This window comes from Sceloporus occidentalis, unplaced genomic scaffold (genome assembly GCF_023333645.1).
Source record: "Sceloporus occidentalis isolate IW3139 unplaced genomic scaffold, rSceOcc1.0.p SCAF_5, whole genome shotgun sequence".
Taxonomy (NCBI): Eukaryota; Metazoa; Chordata; class Lepidosauria; order Squamata; family Phrynosomatidae; genus Sceloporus; species Sceloporus occidentalis.
Window position 1 is genome coordinate 145486582 of NW_028316985.1, and position 27605 is coordinate 145514186.

The following is a 27605-nucleotide window of genomic DNA, read 5'->3' on the forward strand; positions in this document are numbered from 1 at the left end:
ACATTTACTCTTCTACTAAACTGTTGGAACATTCATGAATAACTTATATAATATGGGTCACAATACATCTTTTGTCCATTATCTAAATTGTCCATGTATTTTTTGTTTCCTAGTTAACCACTTAGTGATCCAAAGACTTGTACTTTTATTTGACGACTATCATGTTTATTCAGGAACCTTTGGTGACTTAAGAGATGTTGAGTCTAATTACAAATTATGTGGGATATCTGTAACAGCCTGTCAGTGTATCATGAAAGACAGAAAGTTTATTATATACTGTTGTCAAGTCTTGCAAAACTCAATAGAAGCATGCCTGATTTATAAAGGGCACAGTGTTTATAAAGGGTTTATAAACTTCAGATGGATTTTTTTAGAGGCAAAGAAGACATATAATATATTAGGAAAAAAACAATCACACACATCTATCATGTGAATGCATGATTTAATATTTCAGTTGTCTTGAGAATCCTATGGTTACATTTTCATTACACTAAAACACTATCATGCATTATATATCTGCCATTTCAGATCATATCACACATTATTATCAAAGATAATGACTGAACTAGTGCAATAATGCTAATCTGGAAATTAAAGTTTCATTTGTGTGCATGCCAAGTATTAATGTGATAGCTTTTGCTACTATTGCTACTGTTTCTGGCAGTGACAATATTTACTAGGGACTGCAATGAATACCACCAAATCTAGAATTTAATTCTGAGTTTGGTGAATTTGTCATCACCCATGCATCTATATTTTGGATCATACCCAGACCATTTGACACTCTGGTCTGGCCATAAATGATAATCTTAATTGTTGTTAGTATTTCTTTTTGCCACTATGGTGTGAGAACCCTGGTAGTGTACCATTTTGAATTTTGGATTAGGAATGTGGGACACCAGAGTTTAAGTCCCCAGTAAGTCATAGAAATCAACTGGTGGAATTTGAGCAAGTTGTACTCCCTCAGCCTCTCTCTGAATAAATCTTGCCAAGAAAAGTCTATGATGGTATTGCCATAAATTGAAGTCCACTTGAAAATGCATCACAACAAATCCCTCATTGCATCTTACCAGTGTGAACACTGCCGCACATGCGCATGGCATGCAGGGGACTCTGGAAGTTATGACATGAAAAGTCACCTCCTGCTGCAGAGTTTAGAAAAATTACACTTTTGAACTACATCTCCATCAATGCCCAACTGCATTTGTCAGCTAGGGGATACTTGGAACTGTATTCTAAAAAACTAACACATCCCAGTTCTGCTCTTATCCACCCACTAACCAGCTTCAATTGTGTTTTAGCTTCAGCAAAGTGGCCTCTATATCACATCATCCCATATTCAAGGAAACTCTTTGTCATTTCTCATTTCACCCTGTGGTCACATCCATTGCTTTTATGTTTTGCAATTTTGTTTCTTTAAGCTGTCTGAAAATTGGCAACTCTTATCTCTGTACCATTCAGCAGAACAGGAAGTGGTTACAAATAACATATACCCAAGGAAGATATTTGCTACTTGCCCCTTTGAGCTTTTGTACATTTTTGCTTCTGTAATTTCCTTTGGTATTACAGTATAAGCTAATAATAAAGTATTAATTAGAAACACTATATTGCTTAACAAACTGCAAAAATGACAATATTAAAGGTTTGAGTATTGAACTAATGAACACCAAATATTCTTTGTTAAAATAATGGTTTGGCTTCATTGGCTAATCAGTATTAAAACAATCAATTCTGAATAACTTGGCTTTATTAGGAATTAGCTTGAATTTAATTTCTTTTTCAAGAGTCATAGACTGCACACTTAATAGCATTATAGTCATCTAGTGGTTCTCCTGTGACTATAAAAAACATTTATACCTCTGTTTCTCACAGTGTATGCTATGTAAAGTTGGATGTTTCCTGTCCTAAAGGGACAGGACACAGTAACTCTGTGTGCTAGCAAACTTTTCCTTATGCCCTGAGATACCGAGATAGTATTATAATCTTAGTGTTTTTTCTTTAATACAGTCCTTCTGAATTGCAGAAGAAGCTCAGGGCCAGATCCCATGACTCCACACTTAAAGATTCCACTAGAGTTCACAGGGATTAATTGCATGAGTATGGAGCAAGTCCTTAGGGGTTTCGTTTAGGTTTTGCTTGGCTTAAGAAAGACTCTGCAAGGAAAGATACTGAAGAGGAAAAAAGAAACCACTATATCAGCAGTGGGAGATAGCTGCTTCTAAGAAAGATATTTGTAGTTTTTGGATTAATCTGAAACTGGCAAATTATAATTCATTCTTAAAAGAACAACATTCAACTATTTACTGAAACACTGTTAGAAAATCCTTCTGAGCTAGAATACTAGATCAGGCTTGTCTTGATACTTGTCCTTGCTCATTTGCAGATTTGACGTTTTTGGATTTGATTATTCACGGATTTTATTAATATGTTCTGTCTAGGAATACCTAGTTTATCCAGTGCAACTTTATGGTCAACTTTAACCAAAAGTCACATTGAAGGAGATTCCTAGAGTGAACACTCCACTAGGCATTTGTGGCTCCTCTAGTGCAATTCTATAGTCAATGTCTGACAGTTGTTGACCACAGAGTTGCACTGGAGAACCTAGACATTTCTGGACATGTGTTCTCTCAGGTAAAAACATACTATTTTTGTTATCTGTGGTTTTTCCACAGTCACAGGGGTCCTGTGCAAATGTAGAGGGATGAATCTATCTCTCTATCTATCATCTATCTATCTATCTATCTATCTATCTATCTATCTATCTATCTATCTATCTTCTAGAGAGAGAGAGAGAGATGGGTAGGTAGACTGCTCCCAGTGCCCCTATAAACCAATACTCCCTCAATCATTCACTGATGCTTATGCCTCTCCAATGTTGGCAGCACCGTTACAATCACTTGCCTCTTCCTTCCCTTCATAAGGGCATATTACTGATTTTATCCCTTTTCTTTCTCTTTCAAATTACATGGCACAGCTTTTGTTGTGTGTTTGTGTTGCAATTAGAATTTTGTAGAACCCCAAAACAAGACCAGTTTTGCCCCACAACCCACTGGGTGGACAACCTCTGACCCTCTAGATGCTGTTGAGTTTTCACATCAGGTACAGCCAGCATAGGCAATGGTCAGAGATATTGAAAGTTGTTATTGGTCACTGACTCTTGCTTCTGAATCATCTTCCTCAATGCACTTGGCTGGACTGCTAATTTCCTGTTGGTGATTAGAAATATTGTACATATTTTTAATCACTTTCTGAGGTCTCTGAGAAGGCACTAGTCTTAGGTCTCAGATTACTTGGGACCATAACAGCAATTATAGATGTCAAGTGATATCTAGGTGCCAAAGTAATGCCATGTTAGTCTCAGTTGTTAGCTAAGGTAAAGGAGTTTCATGGCATGGTAGTAGTACTCTTGATGAACGTTGACTTTTATTAGCCTACCACATTTTTTGAGACACCTGTGCAGCCAGTGGTGGAGAGCCATTGATATGTCCAAGAAACAAGCCCCTTTAAACTTTTGATCTGCCAATGAGGTACTGCTCCAGATTCCACTGGGAGGATGGGAGGCCAGTGTTAGTAAAAGTGAAGCTTCTACTATACTGACGCTCTAGTATTTCTGTGACTATTCAAACAGTTTCTTTGCTACTTCTGGCAAGCAAACAAAAATTGCATTTTTTTGCTTGTCCTTCAGACATTAACCACTACTCTGCTCTGTCTGATTTTGACTGGCCTGCTCTTTTCAATTTATAATATATATTTCATTCTGTTTTTTAATGCTTGTAAACTGCTGATATGGATCTGATTCATTGAGTGGAGATAATTATTTAAAATTTAATTGATTAGTTGCCATGTTTTCTACATGGTAGCTATTTGAACTCTACCTTGTGTTCCCATTTCTTTACTCTGCCTGCCTCTACTTTGATTCATTATCCTTACCTCCATATCTACTCTGTTACCACTATTTTAGCTTTACTGTTTGGCTCTGAACCAGCATGATGGTCAGCTACTGACTTTGGACCCTGCTTTATGATTACCTTTTCTTCAAACCAGCCTGCTGCATTTTAAAATTATTTTACAGAGGCATTTACAGTCTTAATCTATCTGAAGACTGGAAGGAAGGAAGCACAGAGGTACCCAACTAGCTATAAAATATTTCAAAATTGTTTGAATATGCTTCCTATTATTGCTGTAATATCAGTGTTTTCAGCAATCACACAACATCTTATTTTACACTTTCCCCAAAAGACACTAGTGCAATATAATGCCTTTAAAGAAATGTGTAGTTTTTTCCTCCCACTAAATCAGATTGTCACCAAAACAAAACAAAAAACAAAAACAAACAAACAAACAAACAAACAAAAAACACAAGAGACTTTGGGTTTCAGAAAGGACTGCACATTTGGATAACCTGGATATTTTTTTTAAAAGCCCTGCTGCAACCAGGATTGAAAGTTCAAGCACATCATCCAACACTTCACAGATTAAAATCAGGACATGTGGGACTAAGCAACATGAGTGTGGTCAAGATGGCAAAAGGTATTAATGCAGAAGGAAACATAAGCTATGAGACACTGTGGGAGATTGGTTTTGCTTGAACCTACTGGTTCAGTGCTTGGTACCAACTTCGGTTGATATGCCAACTGCTTCCCTACCTGGACAAAAAGGACCTTGAAGCAGTGGTACATGCACTGGTAATCTCTTGTTTGGATTGCTGTAATGCGCTCTACATGGGGCTACTTTTGTATCAAGTTCGGGAGCTTCATTTGGTTCAAAATGCGGCAGCCAGACTGGTCACTGGAACACTGAGGTCAGACCATATAACACCTGTGTTGAAATCACTTAACTGGCTGCTGATTAGCTTCTGGGCATAGTACAAAATGTTGGTTATTACCTTTAAAGCCCTAAATGGCTTGTGCTGAGTTACTTGAGGGAACGCATCTCCCCACACAATCCGCCCTGCACTCTCAGAATATCAGGGAAGAATTTATTAGAACACCATAAGCCCAGGCTAAGAACAACTTCTCATAGATCATTTATGGCTGCAGCCCCCAAATTATGGAATAGTTTACCGGAAGAGGTCCATCTTATTACCACCTTAGATGCCTTTAAGAAGGCTCTTAAGACAGATCACTTCCAGCAAGCTTACCCACCTGACCTCTTATAGGAGATTTTAAGATAAAACGCTGTACACTGGTTATAACAATAGGCTTTTGAATGTTTCTGGTTGTTCAGATGATGTTTTAATTTAAAATTATATTGTTAGTGTTTTATTATCTGTATTTTTATACTTGTATTTTACTATTTTATTGATGTAATCCCACCTCGATCCGCAGGGAGAGGCAGGAAATATAAATTATTATTATTATTATTATTATTACTACTACTACTACTGGACAGGTCAACATTCCACTTGCCTCTCTTCTTCTTGCTGAGTTAGAGCATAAACTCCTTTTGTACTGTGAACTGAATTTGTAGCTGTTGAAGTATGCTGCGGACAAAGGAGAAAAGTGGAAGGAAGAGAGAAAAACTTGAAAAAGTGGGACTTATTTGGGAGTGTCTTTGCCAAACTGGAACACTTGGAGAATTTGATCACTGAGTTAGCCAATTTAGTAAGGGTATAATTTAGATTATGTGAGTAACTGTATCAGGATGAAGACCTTAAAATACTAGTAAAAAGATAGTCAACCTTTTCTGCCCTGAAGAATAACTATGGCTTGAAACAAAGAAAAATACATATGTTATGTTTAGTCTGAATGTACATCTTCCCTAGAAACTCTCTGGCAAGGCATCCTAGGACAACTGTTTGGATCCCAGTAGGAAGCACTAATGCTGGCATCTCTCCTGTTTCCCAATACTGGGTGGGCATGGAGTGCTATGTAAATATCTCTCCATATGTTTGACAGCTGCACATTGCTCTTGGATATTGTTATGGAACATTGCAGGACATTAAAACAGCAGTACCCCGTTGGGGGCCTCTGGGAAGCTACCGTTTTATTTCCTATAATGGATTAAAGGAGGAGTGGGGAATCTAAAGTCCTCAAGATGTTTACCTGTAGTTCCCAGCTTTCCTTGCTATAGGCTATGTGGGCTAGGATTGTTGGGATCTGTAGTTCAACAAATGTGGAGGTCCACACAATTCCCACCCTTATCTTGGACACTGTAAAAGGTATGACATGTAGCTGCACCAATGCCACAGCTAGAGCACTTCACTGGGAGGCTAATTCCAAGGGCTTCTTTGAACTTTGAGCCATTATAACTAGCATCTAAACAAAACAGATTATAATGTGGTAAAATAGTTCTTGGACTGTGATATATTGGATGATTGATTTATTGACTGTTGTTGTTAACTGCTCTTGAGTTGACCTCAACTCATGGTGACCCTATGGATGAGATATCGCTAATACTCCTTGTCCACCACTGCTCTGCTCTGGTCCTGCAAGCTTGGGCCTTTAGCCTCTCTGACTGAGTACAACCATCTGGTATGTGGTCTTCCTCTCTTTCTATTGCCCTCTACCTTTCCTAGTATCATTGTCTTTTCCAGTAATTCATGCCTTTTTGCGATGTGGCCAAAGTACAGTCTAGTTATCTTGGCTTCCAGAGAGAGTTTAGTCTTGATCTGTTTGTCTTCGTGGTCATCCATGGTATCTTCAGCATTTTTTTCCAGCACTAGATCTCAAAATATATTTTCCTCCTGTTGGCTTTGTATGCTTTCCAGCTTTCACATCCATACATAGTGATGGGGAATATAATGTCTTGGATAGTATATTTTTTTAACTAGGTTCCGTATTATGAACAAAACCATAGTTCTTAACACAAAAAGCTAGAATTAGAAAGAAAAATTCTCAGAGAGATGCCTGTTTTCTATATTTGGAATATGTCTTGTTCACCAGTTAAGCATCTACATCTGGGTCACCTCAGTACAGCACTTGTTAGTGCTTCAAGAAGAGAAGAGGAAACACTTCTAGACAAAACAGGAACACCAAAACCAGTCTTGAAAGTCTCTGTATAGATAAGACCTTAGTTCCATCTGTTCTATATTCACTAGAGGAGCTTTATGTGTTTATGGTTAGTCTGCTTATTTACAATAAACCAGGCATTTGTCCTGCCCTTCTCAGTACATTGTTCAAAGTGAGTGGGACAAGTCTGTGCAATGAATGCATGCCTGAAAGTAACTTGATCTGGGTGGAAGCTGCTGCAAAAATACCGTTTCCACCATGACAAGCAGAACTACTTCTTTATTGCTGTCACAATGACATGAACATTTAATTAACCATAAGAAAGGCAGCACCATAAAAATCTACTGCAAGGTCTTATAAGCAGCAAGCACTCTTTTTATATAACACAGATTGGAAATATTGCTTGTTTAGTTCCTTTCTACAAGACCAAAGTATAGTTCTCCCAATTTTACTTTCAATGGCTGAAGAAAGAACTAATGGATTGGGATTGTAGAAAACTAGCTATGGCACCATACTCTCAGATCCCACTTTTTCAAACATCACAAGATCTGTGTTCCAGGAGAAAGAGAATACACCAATTTGGGAAAGCCTTTTAAAAAAAAGGATAAAGTAATATTTTTGAAAGGGTCAACTGAATAGCAAACATTACTGTGGTAGTTTCAACAACTGCACCCTGGTATTTGCGTTTGCTACAGAACACAATCCTGTTCCCTATTTTTTCAGTTTTGTTTGAGCCTCCTTTAGTGGAAAGTAGCAATAGGATGTTAAACCAAACATCAAAAGCCAAACATCAAAAGTTTTTGCCTGTTTTTTATCGATGATTTTAAGGATATTATTCACATAGGAAAAAGTGATTATGGTCAAACCCTATTCTAATCCGACATGTTCTTAAAGGAATGCTGAGGATCTCAAAAACAGTATCATCTATTGTTACTGCATATACTTACATATACATAACATTAACAGAAAGAAGGGGAGAGGGAGAGAGAAATATTCCATTTTTGTCACATTTTAGCATGTGTGATATAGCATGTGTAATATAAGATGTGTAATATAGTAGGATGAGGTGTCTCAGTGGTTAAGACGTTGACTCTGACAATTGCAAGATTGACAGCTCGGCAGTTTGAGGCCCATCACCAGTCCCAGCTTCTGCCAACCTAGCAGTTTGAAAGCATGTAAAAGTGCAAGTAGATAAATAGGAACCACTTTGGTGGAAAGGTAATAGTGTTCTGTGCAGTCATGCTGGCCACATGACCATGGAGTCATCTTTGATAATGCTGGCTCTTCAGCTTATTAACAGAGATGATCATTGCCCCCTACAGTCAGATATGACTAGACAATCTTGTCAAGGGAAAACCCTTACCTTTAACTTTAATATAGCACAATCCTACACATGGCTACTCAGATGTAAGCCTGGCTAACTTTAGTTGGGGCCTACAATGAGATAAGGGCTTGCATACACAGTGTGCCCGCATCATATATGCGTGCACCATACACAGCTTTCAGTTTATGCTGGAAGAGGTAATGACACCCCAGAGGGTGCTGCTCGGGGACAGCTGCTCCAGTAAAAGGGAGCTCACCTGTGGGGTTCCACAGGTGCTATACTGTCCTCGATGTTATTTAACATCTATATGAAGCCGCTGGGTGAGATTATTCAGAGTTATGGAGCTGGGTGTTATCAGTACGCTGATGACACCCAGATCTATTTCTCCGTGTCTTGTTCGTCGGCCTCGAATTCTAATGGCATCTCCTCTCTCAATGAATGCCTCCAAGCAGTAATGGCTGGATGAGGAAAAACAGATTGAAACTGAATCTGGACAAGACAGAGGTGCTCACGGTAGCGGCCCCAAAACCAAGAATTGGGTTGCAACCTCCAGTCCTGGATGGGGTCACACTCTCCTCTAGTGACTGCGTTCGCAGTCTGGGGGTGCTCCTTGACTCATCGCTCCTGATGATAAATCAGGTAAATGCGACAGTCAAGAGTGCCTGTTATCAGCTTCGGCTGATACACCAACTGCGCCCTTTTCTGGAAGTAAGGGATCTCGAGACTGTTGTACACGCGCTGGTAACCTCACGTCTAGATTTCTGTAATGCATTCTACATGGGGCTACCCTTGTACTTGATTTGGAAACTGCAATTAGTGCAGAACATGGTGGTCAGAGTAGTGTTAGGAACATCGAGGAGGGACCATATTACTCCGGTATTGAAGTCCCTCCACTGGCTGCCTATTAGTTTCCAGGCCCAGTACAAGGTGTTGGTTATCACCTTTAAAGCCCTAAATGGCTTGGGTCCAAACTATCTCAGGGACTGCCTCCTCCCATATAATCCTCCCCGCACGCTCTGGTCCTCTGGGAGGAATTTGCTGCAGCCTCAAAGAGCTAGGCTTTCGGCTACCTCCCAGAGGGCTTTTTCTGTTGTCACCCCCAGATTGTGGAACGACCTGCCGGACGAGATCCGTCAATTGACATCTTTAGACATCTTTAAAAAGGCTGTCAAGACGGATCTCTTCCGGCAGGCCTTTCTGGAATAGATAACCCTGGCCTCAGGAACCCTGTTCTTATGAGAGTCCCAAAGGTCCTCCTTGGAAATGCTACCGTAGTTTACTGTTTTATTTGTTTTGTTTTGTTTTGTTTGTCTTGTAATAATGTGTATGTGTTAATGTTGTTTAATTAGTTGGTTTTAATTATAATTGATTTAATAATTTTTTAAGGGGGGGAGGGAATTTTGATCTACAATGTATTGTATTTTATTGTTGTTAGTCGCCCCAATTGACCTCAAGGGGCGGGATATAAATAAACTATTATTATTATTATTATTATTATTATTATTATTATTATTATTATACTGCACCACAGTGCACCACATGCACGAGCCCCATTGTTTTCAATGGGGCTTGAGCATATGCAGTATTTCCCTTACATGGGGTGTGTGTGTCTGGAATGGATCCCCCATGTAAGGGAAAGGCCCACTGTTCTTAATAACTTGAGTGTATGACATTACATTTCATGGTACTTATTTCTGAGTAGGCACATATTCCCATCAGTAAGAGTAGAAATAATGCAGTCCTTCAGACGATGCTGAACTGCAACTCCTAGCACTCCTCACTGTTGGCTTTGCTGGCTAGTGCTGATGGGAGTTGCAGTCCAGCTACATCTGGAGAGCTACACAGTTGCCACTGCCCTACACTGTGTAATGTTGCACTGTAAGAATCAAGGGTAATACCATGGATGTTAAGGAGGAGACAACACAAATTGGACTGGGCTTGTTTTTCAAAATTTCTCATTGGGATGAAACAAACAGGTTGCAGTAGTGCATGGAGATGGGTGGGGGCCAAACCTATAGTAAACCCTAGATATTACTTTCCCAGTTTGTGGGGATTTTCTTTAACTGTAAATATATTTTCTCCAGATTAAAATAAATGGGTCCTATTTTTCCCATGCTGGTCCTGTGCCTTTAATATAAAATTTAGCGACAGAAGCTTTAGAATTCTGTATTCTTTATCCTAGGCTGCAGCTAAAGGCTAAGGGGGAGAACCAATAAAAAGAAAAAGTTGACAGCCCACAACTAGCAAAAGTGTTGGAGAGGATAAAGTTGACACTTGACACCATGCAGCTTAAACCTAGCTAAGAGGCATTCCTTTGGACTGTATGTGTACACACATACTCTTCTCCTACTACTATTTTCAGGACCTCCCCTTTAACCTACACTCATCATAGTGACAGGTGTTTCTTTAGTTATATATTAACTACTGTCAACTGCATAAAGCAGATAAGCAGCCAGTTTAATTATCCATTCTAATAACTTCCTCCAACTGTCAATATCAGATACTTGAAACCTAGCCCAGGATGCTGTAAGCAGTAATTTGGTTAAAGTGTAGATGTAGCAGGGATAAAAAGAGGTTTCAGAGAAGGAATCGCTGAAGTTTCTAGCGCTATACGTAGCATACCAAAATCTCAAAACTGAAAAGAGTCATGGGGGCTACTTCCACCTCACACAATCATATTCCTACAGCGATCTCCCAGGGCCAACCTGAAACATTTTTCTGCTCAGTTAAAGCACTGTAAGGTGTCCCAGTCGCTTAAGATGAAATATATAATGCCTCAAGCTGGCCATGTTATTCTGGTGCATGAGGCAGAAAATCCCACAAGGACCTTCCTTGTACCTGGCAGAGAAAACACAATAACAATAAATTACATAATTTACAATATGCTGCCCTCAGGTGATACATTCACAATCTGCTGCCTGGCATAGTTGAAGCACTTGGCCAAACGGCAGGGCCATCTCTGCTACCTCTGTCTCTACTCTCTTCTTACTATTTAGATTCTTTCTTCTTACACAATGAAGGACATGAATCTTGTTGCATGAATCTTACAGATGTTGTTGAACTGCAACTTCCAATATTCCCCACCATTGGCTATGCCATCTAGAGCTGTCAGTAATTGCAGTTGAACCACACCAGTCTGAATTCAAAGATGCTAAGGATAACATTTAGAGCCTCAAATGGCTTGGGCACTGGTGGAGTGCCTCTCCTTATATCCATCTGCCTGAGAATTGAGTGCCATTGAAGAGTCCCTGCTCTCTGTCCTTTGAGGTGGACAGAGTTGTGTTGTACTGTGTGAGGAAGTGGGAAAATGATTTCTCTCCTGAGGTGCTTTGATTGTGGAACAGCCTCCTTTTTGAGGCCTGTTTGGTCCTGATTTTGTCTCCGTTTAAGCACCAAATTAAAACATTAGAGCATTTGGGTTCTAATTTGAGTTCTAATTATTTCATTCAATGTGTATATGTTCATCATTTTAATATATATGTTTTAAATTCTTATATAATGTAATATGTTTTTAGATTGTATATTATTTTTACTGTTTTATAATTTAAACATTTAAAATTGTTTTTCTTGTATGGTGCATTCAATGTTTGAGATATGGGGTAGGATATAAAATACATTTAATTGTCATCATCTGGAGGGCAGCAAATAGTCCCATCCTTGTTCAGACCAGTAGGAGAGGGAAGAACCCTGCCTTTCTTCTTTCAAGATTCAAGGCTCAAGGAGTCCGTACTTTCAAATAGGGTTTCTTGCTTATTCTTTTCCCTTTTGGCAACTCGAGAGAGTGCTGCTGAAAGAGCAGGCTTGCCCACCGTGATGTAAATACTTCTAGGCTCATACCAGTCCTCTGCAGCCTGTTCTGTGCCAACAGGAGGAGGATAATTGCATATGACAAAATAAGACTCTGGAAAAGATACCTTTTGGGACTATAGCTCAAAGGATTTGTATAGTTGTAGCAGTACAAGAGAGAGAGAGAGAGAGAGAGAGTTGTAGTGGCTTGAGTGTTAGACTACAGCTCTGGAGACTAGGGTTTAAATCCCCACTCAGTCACTGAACCCCACTGCATGACCTTGGGCAAGTCATTCGCTCTCAGCTTCAGAAAACGGCAAACTTTTGAATTCCACTGTGGGAGAAAGAGGGATATAAGTCCTTGAAATAAATAAATCCTCTCAAACAAACTTGCCAAGAAAACCCTGTGATAGTGTTGCCCACTAGATCAGAAATGACTTGAAGGCACACAACAACAAAATAGTCCAAAAAGTAAAATTTCCAAGATTTGATCAGCATCAGTGGGAAAATTCTACCAGGCCCTTTAACACTATAGTTATAGCACTATAAATCCACTTTAATTGCATTGGCTGCATCCTATTTAATTCTAAGGATTGTAGTTTGGTGAGCTCTGGAGCTCTCTGACTGAGAATTCGTAGCGTGAAAGATGATAATATATATTGGGGTTATATTCAGACATTGTTGGAGGGCATGTCCCATCATCCATCACCATTTGCTATGCTGGCAAGAGTTGATGAGGAGCGTATTCCAAGAACACCTGAAGGGCCAAATATTCCCCCACCACTGATATATGATGGCCTGCATATACAGTATACGGTATATTAAAGTGTTATAACTCCACTTGGTAAACAGATGAGTTCCTTTTTTTAATTAATATTTTTAAATTTTACAATACAAATTGTTACACTTTTCTTCAGACACATATATATGCTTTAACACTTTACTTATTTTATATTAAAAAATCACCACAGTGCACCCCTTCCCCAGAGCCATTTCCATCCATATACTCCAACCAAAATTTTATTTCATCTTGTGAAGGTAATTTTCCATCTTCTTTTCTTAATACTTTTTCCAGAATTTTTTAATTTATTTCCCATAATCCTTTCTTCACTTTCAAGACAGATGACTTCCTTGCCTTCTTTCTTTTGAAATAAACCAATGCACTGCCATTTATTCTGCAGAAAAATCTGTTGCCCCAGAACAGTATAAGACATCAGAATTGTTCCTTGGTGTAGAAACACTAAAGACCACTTTTGCCTATTTCAAGAGGTTTCTACATGATGGTTCCTATTTTTCCTCAATGACACATTTGCACAAAAAACCACAGTGTAGGGAATATGATCCAGTCACTTTTTCCCCAATGTCTATTTTCTGCACAGTAGTAGGAACTCTCTCTCCACCCACCAATTGTTGTGATGACAGACATAACTTCTAGAAAAGCTGCAACTTATCACCTGTGGAGGGAACAGTGTACACAAACTATGGTTCGCTATGGGAGTGCAACTACAAGAAACATCCAGGGAGCTTGGTATTACTGTCAACCCATTCTGTAGTAATGCTGACTGCCATGGGGGAAAAACAGCAGCATCTGGCACATGGTCTGTAATAACCCTCACTGGAATTTATCTCTTTTGGAAATTCTGATCTGGCAACATTGTCTACAAGATCACTAAATGTTGGAAACATTAGTCAGTCTCTTGGTGCCGATTCATATGTACAGAGCATGTGTTTGAGGTCTTTTTGTTTCCAAGGCTTCCATTTATAATGCAGCACAGTGAGAATCCTTGCTCATTTGTTGCACATAAGCTTAACTCAAGGAAGATTTTCTGTGACAGGGACATGGCCAACCAGCTCTTAGGTAGGATGAGGCAGGCAGAAGAATTTAAGGGTCACCAGAGGGTGCTGTTATTTTACAATATTTAGATTGTCATAGGCTTCATCCTCAATGGTAAAATACTCCAATTTGACACCGCTTTAACTGCCATGACTCAGCACTATGGAATTCTAGGAATTGTAGTTTGATGTGGCACCAGAGCTCTGGTGCCACAACCATCTACAGTTCCCAGAATTCCATAGCATTGACCCATGGCAGTAAAAGTGGTGTCAAACTGGAGTATTTCAGCAGTGCAAATGCAGCCAAAGAGGCCCTTAGCTACAAAGTAGTCAGTATGTCCTGATGGCTGCTACCATGGAGAGACAGATTCATGAAGATATCACTGGCAATTAGTCATGACTGTTTAGCTTGGAGAAGAGAAGACTGAAGTGATATGATAGCCATCTAGTGGATGGGTGAGAGAGGTGTCTCTTTACATCCTTTGGTTCTCCAGAGATGTTGGAGCAGGAGCATCGCAAGGGTTGGCATCACCCCTTGTGGTAACTCCTGGTGTCATGCCCCATTGACCTCTTCCCATGCCACACCATACAGAATCATTAGTTGTGTTTTTTGTACTGTTACTCATAAATCCCAATCTCTGTATTTCACTGAATGTAATGTAGCTGTGTTAGTCTGTAGAATCAGTATGTGGAGAGATCTTATAGCACCTTTGAAACTAACTGAAAGAAAGAAGTTGGCAGCATGAGCTTTTCTAGACTTCAGATACATGTAGTGGAGTAGAAACCAGGGACAGACATATATACCAGTGGCTTTTCACTCCACTAAATGCATATGAGAAAGCAGACTGAAATCTACAAAAGCTCATGCCACCAACTTCTTTCTTTCAGTTAGTATCCAAGGTGCTACAAGGTCTCTCTATGTAATGGCAATACTGTATTTGTGACATAAACAGCTATCAAAATTAAAATTCTACCTTTAAATTACAATTAATTAATTAATAATTTGTTTTATTTATATACCGCTATTCCAAAGATCATAGCGGTGAACAGCAAGTAAGCTAATTATCAAGTAAGCTAATTTGCCCCCAACAGTCTGGGTACTCATTTTAGTGTCCTTGGGAGGATGCAAGCCTGAGTCGAGCTTGGGCCCTTTTGCTGGTCTTGAACTCGCAACCTTGTGGTTTCGAGTGAATGGCTGCAGTACAGGCATTTACCCACTGCGCCACACAAGACCATACCCCCAGCCTAAATGCATTTACATGTAAATAGTTTCATGGGTTAAAGTGGAAATTTGCAGTGAGGACATCTGGTGACCTTCTAGGCCCCCTCCTTTTCCAGGACCTGTCCTTCCTTTCAACCTCCTGTCCAGGAGGAATCTCAAAATGTCTCCCATTTTGAGCATGATTAAGGAGCACAAATGTATGCTTCTAGGAGTGTTTGGAGCTCTTGCTTGGTCTTATTTTAAGTATTTTGAAATCTTATTTGGTCTTGTTTTTAAGTATTTGGAGTCCTTGTTTGGTCTTCTTTGAAGTGTTTGGAGCTCTGATTTGGTCTTTTTTAAAGCATTTGGAGCTCTTATTTGGTCTTAAGTGTTTGGAGCTGTTGTTTGGTCTTAAGTGTTGGAACTGTTATTTGGCCTTGTTTTAAGTGTTTGGAGCTCATATTTGGTCTTATTTAAAGGGTTTGCAGGTCATATTTGGCCTTATTTGAAGGGTTTGGCACTCTTGTGTGTCCAGGTCCTCCACTTTGAGGTGCCTTCTCCCCCTTGGGAGAAGGAGGCCCAGCCAGGGCTGTGGTCCAGGGACTGTCCCCTTTCTCCCTTTCCTATAGACACACACACACTTTTTGCTGAGCATGGGCTGCGGTGACATTGTAGGGAGTGTGTGTTTGTGTATATAGACCGGGAGGGAAGGCGGAGCCTGGGCAGAGGCGGAGCTGCTGCTGCTGCTGCTGCTGCTGAGGGAAGGACCAAGCAGTTGGGGTTTTTTTTTTGGGGGGGGTTGCTTTTGGGGAGCAGCTGCGAGGCTCTGCCATTGCCTTGCCTTCTCTCTCTGTCTCTCGGCTCCTTCCAGTGCTTTGCTCCCGCTTGGCTGGAGGTGGCTGGAAGCGGCGGACTATAAATAGCAAAGGAGAGCGAGAGTGTTGTGTGTTGTGTGTGTTGTGTCAGGCGACGGAGTCACTGCCTTTGCCACAGAATACAGGGGAGGCAAGGGGCTCTTCCCGCCAACGCTGCTGCTGCTGCCTTGCCTTGCCTTCACAAGCAGAGCAAGAAGAAGAAGAAGGAAGCCACCAGGTAAGAACCCAATACCAACAAGAGCTGAGAGAAGAGGTGTTTTGGGGGGAAGAGAGAGAAAAGGCACTTGGGGTCCAGGGGGAAGGGTTTGTTGCTCTTGCTGCTGGCTCGGGCTCCTCTCCGGTCCTCCTTTTCCCAGGGCATGTCCTCCATGCCAGCCTTTCTCTCTCCAGGAGGGAAGCCAGAGCCTCCTCCAGTTTCAGCTGTTTGGCATGGCTTCCATTTCAACCCTCAGTCCAGAAAGTGTCCTCCATTTTTGAGCATGGCCAGGGTGAACATGTCCTCCACTTCAGTCTTCTGTCCAGGAAGGATTTCAAAATGTCCTCCATTTTCAGGACGGTCAGGGTGAATAGTGGTCCTCCTTTTTCCAAGGCATGTCCTCCACTTCAGCCTTCTGCCCAGGAAGGATTCCAAAGTGTCCTCCAGTTTGATCATAAGCAGTTTGCCATGTTCTCCATTTCAGCCTTCGGTTCAGGAGGGATTCCAAAGTGTCCTCCATTTTGAGCATGACTGGGGAGACCAAATGTCTCCTCCCTTTTTTCCCCAGGGCATGTCCTCCATTTCCACCTTCTGCCCAGGAAGGATTCCAGGTGCTCTCCATTTGGAGCATGACTAAGAAGCATGACTTTTATATTTCCAGGAGTGTTTTTGGCTTTTGTTTTGGAATGCCCTACATTTTGTTTTCCCCTCCTTGGTCTCCTCCCCCTCCTTGTTGTTGTTGTTGTTGTTGTTTTGTGCCTTCAAGTCGTTTCCGACTCAAGGCGACCCTAGCCGGGGGGGGGGGATGGCTTGGGCAAGCTTGGCTCCAGAGGAGGTTTGGCTCTTGGCTGAGGCTGAGAGAGTGTGACCCCCCAGTTCAAGTTTTCTCCCTGTTGCAGCTTCGTCGGGAGGGGAAAAAGAAAAGAAGGCTCAGGTTCCTACTTTCAGATTGTGATTCCCTTTCTCTGCGACGACGACTGCTTGCCAAGGTAGTTGTTTTCATTGGCAAGGGTGTCTTAAGGAAGTGCTCCTCTCTCTTTCCAAAGATGCTTTTTTATATTGCTTGATCTGCTCCTTTCAATTTGTTTTTCCTGCTGGTGCCACAACCAACTCCCATTCCCAGAATGCCATCGCCTTGAGCCAGGTTAAAGTGGTGTCAAACCGGATGATTCCTGCAGTGCAGAGACATCCCGAGGTTTAGCCTTAGGACCAAGATGCGCCTCAGTTGCAGTGGATGGGAGGCTCCTGTCGCGTTGGAGGAGACTAGCGTAAACCAGGGAGGATCTTTCTTTGACGTGGCCTTTCAATAATGCAGACACTCGTCCCTTGATCTTTGGAAGCTGTGTTGGCAAACGTCGCCTTTCTAGTTAGTTTGGGTAGGATCAGGAAAGAGAAGGCGGGGGGAAGGACTCTTAACTCTGGTGGTGAGGGGTTTCCTTTTTGGAACAACTTACCAGCCTTGCAAAAACAAAATAACTGGGTTACAAAGCTCATTCCTTCTTCTTCCTTCTTCATGTGGAACATCTTAGAAGGTGTTTAGTCCTTCTGAGAAGAGGGTAGGTAGCCCACCTTCAATAGCATCCCCCTGACTCTTTTTGTCTGAAATTTCAAATGACTTTAAGTCACTAGATGCATCTGAAAGAGTGGAAAAGAAAGTTGGTGAGATGGCTTTTGCTGTGCCCAAGAAAGCCACTCCAGACATCTTCCTTTAGCTAGGTTATCATTAAGGTGCATTTAACAGATGTTCTAAAATGCAAACAAACCTCGCATTTATTGCCTAGAGCACACAAGTGATATTAGAAGATTTTGTGAGCAGCTTCGGGGGAAAAGCTGTTGTGTGTCGTTCTAGAGATGTCAGATACCCTTTTATATGCTCCCCTCTTTTGGAAAAAGCGTGCATATTTGTTAGTGATACAGCTAAATATGTAAAACTAAGGTCTGACTGAATGTAGATTGCTATGCAGTATATTAAACACCCTACTGGTTAAGCAGCTTGGAGTTCATGGTATTTAGATGGTCGAATTTCTTTCTGAGACTGTTCGTACTTAAATGTCAAAATATTTCTTTTGTGGCTTCATGTGAATCTCACCTCTAAACTGAAAGACTGTCATAAGGAAGAGAAAGAAAATACCCAGTCATCCTGAGCAAATGTTCTTAAATCTTGGCAACATTCAGTGTGAGGTATCACATCTCCCCCCCCCCCAATGAATTAGTAAAGGGAACAAATTCTTAATGGGAATTAATTGTTAGTAAAACCATGATAAAAACAAAACCAAAATCATTTGGGCTTTTCCTGGATTTGCTTAGCTGCACTGCATTGGAATATATATATATATATATATATATATATATATATATATATGATGTTATATAATGGATTTCTTATATGTATATTCATTTTCAAACACGGGAAGACCAAAATTAGTACAACTAGATGAAAACAAACATGTGTAGGATGGGAGCCAGTGTCATCTTGCATTGAATTCAAGAGGGGATTATTCACAGTGCATCAAATTAAGCATGCATGGGAGTCTCTATAGGATTGAGGTTTTTACATTATTGATGAGCTTCTGGTCTTGCTTCTGGAATCCAAGGAAGGACATGTGATTTATGCACAGGACTCCTGCTATAATATGGTTAGTCATTCTATCTAGATAGAAGAATTCTGCTTGTGCCTTTGCCCTGTGGGAAGATGTTGCAATGTTGGAAAGAGTAGGAAACAGGATTTCTTGAGTCAGGTGGTGGCGGTGGTGACCTGCCTGGGCAAAATTGTGCTCAATAATATAGTTCTGTGGATGCAGTCTAGAGGTAGGCAAGTTGATAGAGTCTAAATTCAAAGAACTCATTTTCAATCTTGTCTCCTCAAGCACAAAGACCTTTAAAGGAGAGAGAAAGAGAGAGAGGATTCCAAGATCATCTGCATGGACTAGGGCTGCAGACTGTGCACATGTGAGAAAGCCATTGTAGTGGTTAGAATATTGGATTGGGAGTCAGGAGAACAAGGTTCAAGTGCACACTAAGCCATGGAGTTTTCTGGATGACCTTGAATCAATCCTCTCTCTTAACCAGATCTATCTCACAAAAATTGTTGCAAGGCCAGAATACATAACAAGGTAGCCCTGGTGGCCTCCTTGAGTTTATTAGACAAAAAGTGGGATACAGTTTAGCTAACTAGCTCATGCTTTCTATCTATAAACCAGAATAGAGTAATTGTATATTATAGGATGTTGCAGAGCTTAATTTGTACAAGAAATGAATTAGATTTGCTGTTGATTCCTTAGAAGAATATTCCATTTCCACCCCCTACTTCTAGCCTTTAGCATAGGATACTTTTGGATATGTGCTCTAACAGAAATGCCCTGGCACTTTCTGCATTGTAGCTCTGTGTTGTCCATTTCTGACTACAAAAAGTTTTATGTAAAATCCAGATCTGAAATCCTGAGAATTAGTGTGAACTGGAAAAATATACTATGGCCTGTTACAGACTGCCAAAATAAAGCTGCTTCGGGACTCTTTGGAGGTATGCTATTTAAATGATTCATGCATCCTAAGAATCTGGAAGCTGCACCAAAAGCTGCACTCTGGTGCTTAGGAACGGAGTGTGGCTTTGGTGCGACCTCTGGACTCTTAGGACCCATGCGTCATTTAAACAGCATACCTCCAAAGAGACCCGAAGCAGCTTTATTTTGGCAGTCTGTAACAGGCCTATGAAAGGCAAAATAATGTTTATGCATCACTATCAATTGATGAGCTTCTTTTTTTATGTGTGTTAGTAATTTGAGTTGGCTTTTTATTTTTGATGGAGAGCATTTAAAATACTGGTTTTGTCATTGCATGAGGGAAAGATTGTTGAGCTCCATTTTCTGTGCCTATATAACAACCCCACCCCATAATACTGGCTTGAGTAAGCTCAGTGCAGAGCAGAGGAGCTGGCATGGTGCTGCACATCATTGGCCTAGGAGTGTCTATCAGTTGTTTCTTGGTATTCCCAACAGGAAGAACATAGACGTGATTTGCTTTAAGAGATATGCTTTAGATAAGTAACTTGTTCTAGATAGAAGACATATCCAGGGGTAGCTGTGTTGGCCATATAGCAAAGTACAGTATCATCCAAAATCCACAAAACAGTGATACCTTTATTGGGACAACCAGAATTTACATAATAATAATAATAATAATAATAATAATAATAATAATAATATATTTATTTATATCCTGCCTCTTCCACTTTGAGGATCAAGGCGGGTAACAGCAAAGTTAATACAATATACACAATAAAAACAACAAGCCCCACAAGATCTTGACCCAACCCTCCCTCCCAACTATAAAATTAAACAGTAAAAGATGGTTAAAAAGTACATAACAATACATCAAAATAAAAAAAAAAAACAGAAAAAACAGACCACAAATAATAAAAATAATAAAATTAAACATGTTGCAAGTTTTCGAAGCTCCACTGGCTTCTTTATTAGGCTAAGCTGTTAAAAATCCTCCTCCTGTATTTCTTCTGTATGTTTCGCCCACCTTTTCTCCTATATGATTTGCCTGATGAAGAAACCAGTGGAGTTTTGAAAGTTTGCAACAAGTATAATGTGCATTTTGCTTGTGAGCAGCTTCAAACAAACAGCGCGGCCTCCATCAGGACTAAAAAGTGGGTTCTTTTTAGTCTGTGCACTGGGCGCCATGAGTACACCAATGGTGCACTTGTGTGTAGCGATCACGTGTGGCACCGTAACGTTTAGATGTTGCGCTGTGCTTGCGTCATCATGGTGGCCTCCCATGCAGACAGGACGCACCATGATGGTGCCACCGCCGTGCGGTAGGGCTCAGGAACATGTTGTCGCTCTGCAATCCCGAGCCCTAAAATCGGCCCAGACCACAGCTTTCCGGCCTTCTGTATTGGGCCACTGTTTTGTGGATTTTGGATTATACTGTATTTAGATAGAAGATTTGTCTGTCAAATATACAATTTTGTCTGTTGATAAATATGTCAAGCCTTCCAACTACTGGCATGCTTATTGTTTCCAAATCGAAAAGAAGGTCTTGCCTCCGACAAAAATCATGCAAAGGGATTGGAGTAGATGGCCTACATACACCCCTTCAAACATGCTGAGTTTACCTTAATACACCTTGTTGCAGTTCAAAACTAGTTATATCAACAGACATTTTAAATGTCTGGTTTGAAGGGGAAATCTTTCCTCTTTAACTCTAGAAGAAATGAGAATACCAGGTTTGGGGAATCAGATCCCACTTTTCTGAAATATATGCACTTCTGTCCCACACCCTGACAGACCAGAAGCTGAAAAGAATGTGGGCCCTGAGTTCAGCATCCTTATATTCCAATATAGTTTGCTACAATTTTCAAGTCACTACTGCAGAATGTATGTGCTGTGAAAATTCCATCAAGCCAAAAACTTCAATAGAAGTTTGTCTATAGGCTATGTAGCAGTTGGCCATGTACAATTTCCATTAAGTAAAACAACCATTCCCCAGTCCATGCTAAATAATCCAGTCCCTTGGAACATGTTATGGAACAAGATATAACCATTATGTATCAACTTGTTCTTTTGAAGGAAATTTCTTAAGACCAAGATACAAAATTAGGGAGTTATTTTTCTAGGTTAGCCCATGTGACGCCATATTAGTTTCTCCCTAGTTTCTTTCCTGGACTTGATGTACCTGATTTCACCTGATTGGTTTTTATGGGATGGAAATTTGGGGAACAAATGTGGGCTTCTACTGGGTTGGCAGGGTCATTAAAATGCCTTCCCCCCTGGACATAGCTGGTATGAACTGTCCAGACCTTGGAAATGGTTGAAGAATTTCTGCTTCACTTCCCCCAAGACTTTTAGTGTTGCTCTGCAATTCACTTCAATGCTTTATTTTTCTGATCATTTTTCATTGCAAAATAAAGAATTTGTCATGTGTACTCACACTTGTCATGTAGAGTACTTAAGTGGCTTAACATTCTTGCCCCATAATAGACCTACAATCTTTGATGGCTGGTAGCTTGCTGATATGTACTGTGCCACCATCACTGGAAGTCTGCAAAATAAATATAAATATAAATATAAATATGGCTATACTTTCATTCATTCCAAGTTTTTATACCCTGGTCTTCTGCCAGAGTGGCTTACAAATTGTTCATTACACAGTTCCCTCCCCTCAGGCTTGCAATCTAAAAAAGACATGGCACAAAAGGAGAGTTCTGCAGTTAATTTGTTGTTTCGGTAAATCTCACTAAATCACATAAATTTTCCATACTTATCTGAAATCCTCCCCTTTCCCAAATATAATATTTTACAACATTAAAGGCAGATGTGCCAGTATGGTGTGTATATATGTGTGAACTAGGCATTTAGTTGTGGGTCTGCATGCCCTACTGGCAGCACTAGTTCCCACTGTCTCAGGGACCAATAACTCTCATTAATATGGTACTTGACCCTTCCTTCCATTTTAAACAATGATTAAATGGATTAAATGTTATTAATTCTTAATGTTCTATTTGCTTAAAAAAAACCCATCCTGCCTAGAAGTTTTGCTTTAATGTCACAAGCATTTATTGAAGTTATGGTCCCTTCTTTCAAAAGGGCCACATGTCATTCAGTCTATGTTCATAGGTGGTTACAGGGATAGGGAGAATAATCCTGTCAAAGGAAATGATTTTAGTGACTTGCAGAGCAAGTATTCCTTTTCTTTTCAGATGCAGGGGCTGGTGTTTCAGATTCTGGGATTTGCTTTCTTATTGAATAGTGACAGTCCTAATGACAAAATCCTGCAGAGGAAGAGGAGTTATGTGTGAATACTGGAGGCAAGACTATTTTTGCTTCCTCTTCTTCCTCAGCCTTAACCATGCATCATTAGGAGCATAAAATCTGGTCCTCTAGTCAATCTTCTGTTTGCTCATGGAAAGACTGCTTTTTGTTCTGTATCTGATTGTAGCCTCTAGATTTGTAATTTAGGCATATTTGAGTGAAAAGTGACCAAGATTTTAGAGAGAATGAGGCCACTGTCTCAAACAGCAGTAGCTCCATCTGTTTCTGACCTCTCACAAGAGCCTTGATTTCCTCCTGTTGGGAGACAGAACTACAGTTGAGATCTGGGATGCATACAGACACCAATTGGCAAGATAGGAGTCCCTGAATGTCATCCAGCTTATTGACTACAAGAGCAAGGATAAGAATTAAGTGGCTCTCCAGATATTAGTGGACTGCACCTACCAGCAGCCCTGATCTGCATTGCCAGTGGTAAGGGATGCAGGGAGCTGCAATTCAAGAACATCTGTAAGGGTTGCACAATTCCTATATACAGGCTGCAATATCAATATATTTCCTGTAGGTTAATTTCAGGTTTAGGCAGACAATTGTTCTGCAATCATCAGATTCAGAAAGATAGGAAGATGCTGATGCTGGCAAGGGAGAAGTGGGAGAAATGGACTTGACACTTGTCTTTGTGCTCTGCTTTAGATTAACTTGCCAGTCAGTCTTGTTTCTGACTTGCATGCTCACTAGGAGAAACATACCATGAAATGCAAGTAGTGTAGGTCTAGGAGACTGAGATGTGATGTTACAGATTCAGATTATTTCTTCTTTCCAAACTAGGTATAGTGCATTGCCAGCTATAGTAAGAGAAAAAGAAATCTTGCACCCGTTCCACAGCAGCAAAATTCCATTATCTTGGTGTTCACCAGAAGCTTCCCCTACCTGCCCCCACCCTATGCAGAGAGCCATAGGGAGGGCTCTGGGCTTTTTCTTTTGGAATGCCACCTGTCCTGGTGAATGACATTGGAGTGCATTTGATTGGGCAAATTGATAGCACTGGTTGGCTCTTCAGTTGAGAGTGGGGCAGGGCAAATCTCGGAGAAGTAGTTCTCTCTTTGATCTAATTCCCAGATATTTGTGTGTGTGCACATGTGTGTATTTACACACAAACACACACACACACACACACACACACACACACACACACACACGGGGCTGCTTTGTATTCCAGCCTCATTGTTGGACTTGACCTCTTGCCTAGCACATCTCTATTGGTTGTTGGGGGCAGGTAAAAAATAAACTTTTTTATTTTGAATTTTTTTAAAACTGTCAGTTATATTCATTAGAATTCAGCAGTAACATACAAATCAATCTTACTACCCTAACCCCCTAATTTACAATCTAAGTATAAAAGTACATAAAATACAGCCATGTACTGTACATACATTGTCTAATCACCTATAATAATCTTCTTACTCACCTGTCCTGGAGCCAGCATGGTGTAGTGGTTTTAGTGTTGGCCTAGAACTTCAGTTGTTTAAGGTTCAAATCTCACTTGGTCAAGGAAACCCACTGGGTGGCCTTGTGCAAATTATACCCCCTCAACCTCAGAGGAAGTTGGCAAGCCCCCTCTGAACAAATATTGTGAAGTAAACCTCATCATAGGATTGCCTTAGGGTTGCCATAAATCTAAAATAACTGGAAGGCATACAACAACAAACCCACCATACCATATGCTATGTCTGTCATTATTAGTTGCTCTATTTTTATAACATATTATCTGTTGTTGTGTTCTTTCAAGTCATTTCCAATTTATGGCCGCCCTAAGGTGAACCTATCATGGGGTTTTCTTGGCAGGTTTCTTCATTGCCATCCTCTGAACCTGAGAGTGACTTGTCCACTACACCAGTAATCCAGGTCCATCTTAAACATTCAGCTCTTGAAAATAAATTAAATTTACTTATCCAGAGTTGTCACTTTGCCCACAGTAGTTCATCTGATTCTCCTTATACTTTGGGTATCTTGTTTACATGATGCAACTTTATTTCAAGGTCTTGTGGACATGGGCTGATACATTTCTACAGGCAAGCTTGGTAGATTTACCTGTTCTGCCTTTTGGGCAGTTTGTAAGGGATTGTGTGGCATCTGCTTGGCTTATGGATTGTTGTGCCTGCCTCAATACCAGAGCCAGAAAGGATCCATCTGATCACTTCATATCCATTTTTTGTTGTGAGTTGGGTATTCCCCAGGGTGTAGCATTGGCAGGTAGGCTGCCTTCTGAGTGGATCTTTGTCCTCTGCAGCATTGGCATGCTGTAAACCAACAACCAATAAAAGTTGTAGCCTGACTTTGTGGTTAATGTCTACCCTTTTCCAGTGTCTCTGCTTTCTAGGCTTTACAAAACTTTTTTTGTTTGTTTGGACAGGCTTTTAGTGGTTTTGTGTTCTTTGTTCTATCTGAGATTTTCTTTCAACATGGACTTTTATTTGTTTGCATTACATTTTTTTAGAGTTGTTTGTCAAAATTTTCAATCATATCCATCCCTTTAAGCTTAAAGACAGGGTGGAATGTAAACCTAAATACTTAAAATTTAAGGTGTATGTGAAGTTGCTTATATAACATACAGACAGTTCACCTTGTTGTTTTCTCTCTCTTGTAAGCAGACTCCCTGGAATAAGCATATGCTGTGTGCCTTTCTGGCATGTTTAAAGAAAGGTAATGCACAATGTGATGATTAGGATTTCAGTAAATATCCAGAATATTAAATATGAGTGAAAACATATGGGAACGCTGTTTTAAAAAACAACAAAAAAAAAACCTTCTGCATTCTGAATTTTTTCAGCCTCCTTTCTTTCTCAATTTTGATAAGACAGCATGTAAAAGGCAGATAAAACCAGATTAATAGTTTATCAATAACTTCTAAACTAGAAAGAATCAAGCTGTGGGTAATGCATCTGTGGGTAATGCATCTTAAAACTTACCTGTTAATTAATAATACTTTGAATACAGTGTGCTAGCTGCCCTATGTTGTATACAGTTCTGTTGACAGTAATCCCCTTTATGAATATTTGGTGAATGAAATGAAAAATAGATTAGGACTTCCTGTCTTGTGCTTTACTCCTCTTTTTAAACTGATATTTTATAATCCTGCATCTAATCTTGATAATGAAATAATTCAAGTGGCCTTCATGTTAAATAATTAAAAAGAGGAGTTAAAACAAACTGTCTGCTGTTGTGTTATGCATTTTAAAAGTGTGCGCGGGGGGTGGGCGGGTTTGCTCTGCTTATAATCAAACTGTACACTAGATGGTAGTATACAGTGCTGAGAACCTTATGTAATGGAAGTTGTTGCAAAGGTACATTGATTACATGTCATGACAATAAACTTTTAAAAAAATATAAATGTAGTTACATTTTCTTTGTGTTTCAATGGCCCAGGCATTCCTGGTATACTTGCAGTGTGACAGATCCCCTCATGCTTGCTTGTAGACTAATGTAACATAAAGGAAAGTTGTCTCTGTGTAAATGAAAGCTGTGATCAGAGTGTGGGCCATGGCAGTGCTGGCTTCTTATCTGAGAAACAGGTAAGGCTAGGAAAGAGAACTGTGAACTTGGACTGTAAACTAGAACTGTGTTGGAGCAGTAACCCAAAGATCTATGTAAAAATAAAACAAAGCACCAAGCCTCATATTAAGGAATACTGCAGATTGTGCTACAACTCAAAAGCTATTACAGTGACTTCTCTTGAGCACTAAGTGGAAAAGCAATAGCCTTATGCTGGGGGTCAAAGACTGGTTCTTCTCTCCTCCTACCCCACTCCACTCCCTCAAGAGCATCTGTGATGAGCATAGGCAAACTATACAGCTGAGTAGTGGCTAGGGAGATAGAGCTGCATATGGCAACCCTTCAGCTGTTGTTACCTGTGGAGGGGAAGGTGCTTCTCTTCCTGTAAGTATTCAGTGTCATCTAACATCTTGGCCTGTGTCTTCAGATCTTATTTGAAACCCATGTCCTTAGTTTTTTCATTGTATTCAGGAAAATGTATGCTCAGCAACTGTAAAAATGTTTGAAAATCAAGATTTGTTAGTTATGTCTTTGTTATTGCTAGTGAATATTTGTTGTTGTTGTTTTATGTGCCTTCAAGCCATTTCCAACTTAATAAGACCCTAGTGAGCCTATTGCTGGGTCTTCTTGGCAAGATTAGTTCAGAGGAGGTTTGCCTTTGCCATCCTCTGAGCCTGAGAGAATGTGACTTGCTCAAGGTCACCCAATAGATTTCCATAGCCATTTAAACCCTGGTCTCCAGAGTCATAGTCCAGCATTCAAACCATTATACCACACTGGCTTTTGAGTCATGTTCAAGGCAGATGATCATCTTGGAAAACTGTTTGGTTGTTAGTTTTTATGGTTCTGCAGGATGTTCAGGCAAAGCTAACAAATTGACAATGTTCTCCAGTTTTGATCCCTAGTGGTCTGGTAATATTGGATGCTGTTAATACCAGTAGATGAACACCTTGGTACAGACCCATGGTTCTGGTATTGATTGTGTTGTCCTGAATAAAATAACAGCTTCGCTTTCCCCCCTACCTTCCAAATGTAAGAAAAGTAACACAGATTAAGCTCTTTGCAAGCAATGTTGTGTTTTCAAATTGGAATTACTTAAATAAATTTGTTTTTGT

At 40.2% G+C, this 27605-nt stretch overlaps 1 protein-coding gene across 3 annotated transcripts in view; it reads left to right on the plus strand.

Moving 5' to 3' along the window:
• The first annotated feature begins 15934 nt into the window (after positions 1-15934).
• Positions 15935-27605, plus strand: part of INPP4B (inositol polyphosphate-4-phosphatase type II B) — a 339484-nt gene continuing 327813 nt past the window's right edge. For 2 of the 3 annotated variants that reach the window (XM_089525748.1, XM_089525750.1), the window contains exon 1: positions 15935-16186. The gene's annotated coding sequence lies outside the window, so the exon portion shown is untranslated. Of the gene's footprint in view, positions 16187-17120; positions 17155-27605 lie in introns of those variants that run through there. The other variant, XM_089525752.1, reaches the window with a different exon arrangement.